Below are 5,875 nucleotides of genomic sequence, written 5' to 3'. Positions count from 1 at the left end.
CAAGTGTTTTATCGAATCTGTGGTGTCCACAGAATCGGCTAACTCACTTAGAGGGCGTCTCTAAAAGCATTCAGTGTGTGGAGCCCTATGGGCAGTGTCACTCTCAATCTACAAAACAGAGGACCGGAGGGGCTGCTCTTTGAATAAGAAAACTACTTTTACAATACAGATGGATTATTTCATCTCTGACTGGTCCCTCCTGAGACTTCAGCCGCATATTTGGGGGGAATGAAAAATAGGGCTGTGAATGTGTGTTTGGTCAAATCTGATATCAATATCACTTTAGAGAGATTATTTCCCCATATATGCCTCTCAGAAGCTTTTCACTCCGCTTGACTCGTGGGGATAGAATTTGCTTCTAAATTAAATGCGACGGTCGAGGGCACCACATGAGGTCTGGATTCCAGGACATATCATATAGAGTTGCTCAAAAATCTAAACAGACTAAAAAGGAAAAACACCACGAGCAAATCTGATCTTTCGGAGCAAATCATTTAACTTAATTGCTCACTTTACGATTCAGTTTTTGAAGTTGTTTGAGATTTTGTTAACTGACAATTCATAATTTACTCACCTTACTCCTGTATGACTTATACTTTCTTGCGGAACACAAAAAATTAAATGGGGTCCAATGTTGTTTCTGCCCCTATTGACTTTCATTGTATGGACAAAAACTTTCTTCATCTTCTTTCGCGTATGGAATGACATCAGGGTGATTAAATGGGCGAACTTTAATTTTCCATTGGAATATCTCTTTAAAAAAACGTCTTCATTGCACTATATTTACATAATCATCACTTTAGGCCTCGGTTAAGTTTGATTAGCACCATATAAAGAAAAAAAACAAAGACGGACACTTATCAGATGACGGTTGTATTGCATTGCTAGGCTTCCCATTGATTATCCCACAGGATCCCTCCAGGGTTTGCTAAATGGTGTCTGTGTATTGCTATTACGGGGGTTACCAATTATTTTCCCCCTGAAATTAAGGGCAGTGACCCTAATATGAGGCCACTTAGTGCCTGTAATAAGATGATAATTGAGTTTGATGATAGACCCCATCCCCTCCCTCACAACTTCACAGCCCTATTCATGCTAACTGCCAGTTCTTCGTAATGGATTACAGTGGCATTACTTACATTTATCATTTCCTGCATGATAGACTGTGTGTAGAATATGATAGGAGGAGGAAGAGATAACACCCCAGATCATCTTATTTCTCTCCGTTTCATTGTTCTGTTTCCTCTTTAGTGCCGTTCCTGAGCTCCACTCCTATAAGCTGTAATTGCATATGCACAATTCCCTCAAGACTTCAAATTAAAAGAAAGTTCTCCATCCAACCATTCATCCATTCCTTCTTATTCTTTCCCGGCCCTCTCACACATAACCTGGCCTGGGGACAGCAAGCTTATTTGAACAGAGCCTTACATTTCCCTATCCAGCTTTGTGTTACTAATAAGGAGATGCACATACACATTCACTGAATTGACTTTCATGCCAGGGTGCCCCTCACTGGATAAGACCGTTCTCTGTCATTTGGGAAGATGATCGCCAAAATGACTTAAGAATGTTGTGTTATCAAAACATTATTTAGAGCTGTTTGTTTCCATTTAAAATTCATGCATTTGGCCTGCACTTTTCCCCCAAAATGATTTACATTGAATTCAGGGTAGAACTTAGTAGTAACCAGTTATTTTTCTCTCCATTGTTTACAGCTGATCTTACTTTTTAGAGCTTTCTTTCGTCTAAGTAACATAAAAGAAAAGAGTTTTGGAAAGGCTTCATTCTTCCGTATATGTGATCCAAGGGCTGTAACTGCAGAAAGGCATTCAAGGGATTTTTGTGTGAAATATTCCTTTAAGCAACCCAATACTACAGGATAGTATTCATTCACGATTTAACACAGATCCTAAAAGATAATAATCCTCTAAGAGTCTATTAAGAATTATATTAACGTTCAAAAGTTTGTGGTGGATAGGAATATGCAATGCTTGTTATGAAGACTCACCAAAGCTTCATTTATTGGTAAACAGTAATATTGAAATATTAGCATATTACAGTTTAAAATTAGTCCTTTCTATTTTTATATATTTTAAAATGTATTTTATTGATGGCAAAGCTGACTCTTCAGCATTCGTCACTCTTGAGTGTTACAATTAATCTAATATATTGATTGTAGCTGTATAAAGTTATTAATTTATTTAAAAAAAACTGAGCCCAAACTTTTGAACAGTAGTGTCTTTTTGGTTTATTTTGTTTTCAGAATTTCAGCCTTTCCAGTAGTTTAAAGAACAGGTCGGACATTTCAGTAAATGTTATCTTTTAAGGCTTAACAGTTACTCAAATGATTCTGAGACTAAAGACAAACGCTCATTTGAATTAAATACAATATTGTTGGCCTGTTCTTTGAATTTTGATTCAGTTGCTATAGGCAGAATTGTCCTTAACTGTTTATACAAACTTTAAATCTTGATGGTTGTGATTCTTTGTCATGGACCATAAGAACCTTTTTGGTCGTCAGTTTGAGCCATTACAAATTTCTACATTTCAATCACAATTGAGAAGAGAAGAAGAGAAAAATCAGTGAATCAAATCCCTGAATGTTGAACTTTGAAGAACGTTACCTAAGAGGCAATTGTTAGGTGAGACAGTTCTAATCTGGTCTGCATTTGCTTACCGGGGCTTATTGCCTGACATAAGAAGAATAAACAGAGCCATATGTGAAATCAATTGTTTATCAACTATATGTTACTTTAAATGGGTTTTAAATATTAATACAAAATGAAGTAGAAGCTAAAGTTCAAGGATGTTTGATGTAAATGTGCCCTATAGTGTGATTTTCATTCTTCGTCATTTGTGAAGTGTCTCAATATCTGGTGCCAATAAGTTTTCCACTGCCATGAAGAAGCCAAAATAAGAGTGGCTTTGAAAATGTGTGGTTAATTAGATCATAATGGCCTCATCAATTAGGAGCAAATCATGGCTTGGCCTGGGCTGGACGTTTTAATGAAAAGTTGAAATGGGTCGCCCCTCAGGGCACCAAGTGTCCAAATCTGCTCTCCCGGTCATCATTTATCACTCTAGTACACCCACAGACATCCTTACTCGTTAAAACCCAACCTGGCTGAAATTGACATATTTATTAGTCTATATTCTTGCAGTGACCCTTACGTTTTTAACATATCAAGACACCTCGACGGTTTCCAGAAGCTTCTCTCCCCCGTGCAACCTTGGAAAAATGCTTGTCAATCCTTGATAAAGTGCTTAAATAAAATCATTATTTGACTTTATTGATGTTTTTTTTGTCCCCATGCTAGGCTCAATAGGTTATTGTGGATTCTGCCAAATGGGTCTGGGAGAAATCATTAGAGTGGGCTGATGTGATTTACGTCCTTGGTAGCGAGGGGCACCCAAATGATCTGCCTCTCAATCGGCATCATCAATCATGCAGAACCAGCGGGCACCTCAGGCAGCCAGCGCTGGCGTTGTGTAGGGTGGGACAGATATGTGTGTGCAGTTGAGGAGTTTGATGACAAATATGAATGTTTGGGTTTGTGGGGCAAGACTGGCAGCATACTTGGCATCGCCCATGTTTGTGTGTGTGAGAGAGCTACTGTGTGTATTTTCTTTGGCAGAGCGCCATCTTGGCTTGTTATTAGTGTGCAAACTGACTTAAAAGACATCCTAGCTCCCAATACCAATGCTTCAATCGCATCAATGCATCATTACGTCAATGCATTGGCAATTCATACTCGGTTCCTTTTTTTGTGTACACAGGATCTACTTTTGTGGAGTTTTACGACCTGCAACTTCATCAGCATTGTGACCAAAATGATGGAAGCCAATAGAATAAACAACAAAAGTGCATCAATGAATCAATGCCAGCATACAGCAACATCAATCTCTACAGCCCATCACAGGTTTATAAAGACAAACAGGTAACACTTTATAATAATGTTGGATTTATTAACATTACTTATAGAGATAGTTCACCCAAAAATGAAAATTCTGTCATTAATTACTTACCCCCATGTCGTTAAAAACCTATACAATCTTCGTTCATATAGTTTTACACAAATTAAATTATTTCTGATGAAATCCGAGAGCTCTCAGACCCCTCATAGATATTTAATGAACAATTCAAGGCCCAGAAAGGTATTAAAAACTTTTTTAAAAATAGTCCTTGTGACTACTGTAGTTTATCCTTAATTTAATGAAGTGGTGAGAATACTTTTTGTTCCAAATAAAAAGAAGACTTTATTAAACAATTTCATTCTAGCCTGTGCCAGTCTCCTAGTTTACGTTGTCTGCCGCAGTTTACATTGCAAATAATTCAGCGCTTTTGAGTTCTACGGGCAGCCGATGCTGTTCACGTGAGCACCACGACGCATGCGTTTGACAGGGCCGGAAACCAAAATTGACATTGAGGGGCATTTCACCATAAGTTCACCATATACATCCCCCCCAATAATTAGAAATGCCCAAATTGTGCCCGCCCCCAATATTTGAAATTCTTGCACTGCACTCCATCACGCGGCTCTCTGTATGTTAGGATGACAAAAAGGTTTAAAAGTAAAAATTTTAGTCTGGTCTGCCTCAGGTCTAACTGACTGGTCTGCCTGGTCTGCCATCAATGTCAAAATGACTGAGATCGCCAATCAACTCAAAGTAGACGGGGTTTACGTTCTCTTTTGGCCCGTGCACAGTCTACAGAGGAGAGCGTCAGTCTGTCACTTAATGCCATTGCGGGACTCTATTCTTTCCGGCTACATCACAAAACAAAATGCACACAAAAGTGTCCATGCTCTTAATATACAATCATTGAACATCTTTAATTTTAATAATAATTAAAAAAAAAAACTATGTAAGGGTGGATTAGAACCTGTAACCTTTGACACGGTTTACAAAAACTTCACTAAGGAAAACCAGACCACTGGTAGTTGAATAAACTACCTGACCACTAAGGAATTCAAGTGTCAACAGCGGATCTATGTATTTATTCACTAATGGGAAGAATCTTGATAGGGAAGAATATTGTGACAGATTAACGATATATTTGATGCAAATTGATGCAAATGTTATTTGCAAATAGTCCCAAAATGATTATTTCCAACAAGAAAAATTGTGCTGCCCCCCCAATGTTCAAGACATGGTTACGGCCTTGGCGTGTGATGATGATGATGCGGGAGCAGCTCTGTTTTTACAATGTAATCTGCATAGGAGACTGACACAGGCTAGAACGAAATTGTTGAATAAAGTCATAATTTTATATGTTTTTGCACATAAAAAGTATTCTTGTCACTTCATAAAATAAAGTTTGAACTATTGGACTATTTTAACAAAGTTTTTAATACCTTTCTGGGCATTGAAAGTGTAAATTAAAAAGCTGGATTTCATCAAAAATATCTTTGTTTGTGTTCCGAAGATGAATGAAGGTCTTGTGGGTTTGAAACGTTAGGGTGAGTAATTAATGACGGAATTTTCATTTTTGGGTGAATTCAATAGATAATATAAAATAATAAATCCTTTAATGCATTTGCAAACATTATTTTATTCAATTTCAAGTTGTATAAATTAACATCAGTTATTATATGAAAAAAGAACAATATTTAACATTAAACAATATATATTTATAAATTACCATTAAAACTTAGGTAAATGCTGTTAAAATTGTATTACAATTTAAATCAAACCTTTATCAACATATTGACTAAATATCCTTGACTAGGAAAATAACGGTCTTCCTTTGAGGCTCTAGTGCTTTCTGATATTAAAAACGACTGATATAGAACTTTTTCTGATATAGAAAAAGTACATGCTGAAATAAAATATAGCGGCCATTACAAAGGCTGGATGTCTATCATTGAATAATTGT

Source organism: Pseudorasbora parva, chromosome 7, assembly GCF_024679245.1.
Source record: "Pseudorasbora parva isolate DD20220531a chromosome 7, ASM2467924v1, whole genome shotgun sequence".
In the NCBI taxonomy this organism is placed as follows: Eukaryota; Metazoa; Chordata; class Actinopteri; order Cypriniformes; family Gobionidae; genus Pseudorasbora; species Pseudorasbora parva.
Note: the sequence above shows the minus strand (reverse complement) of the source record.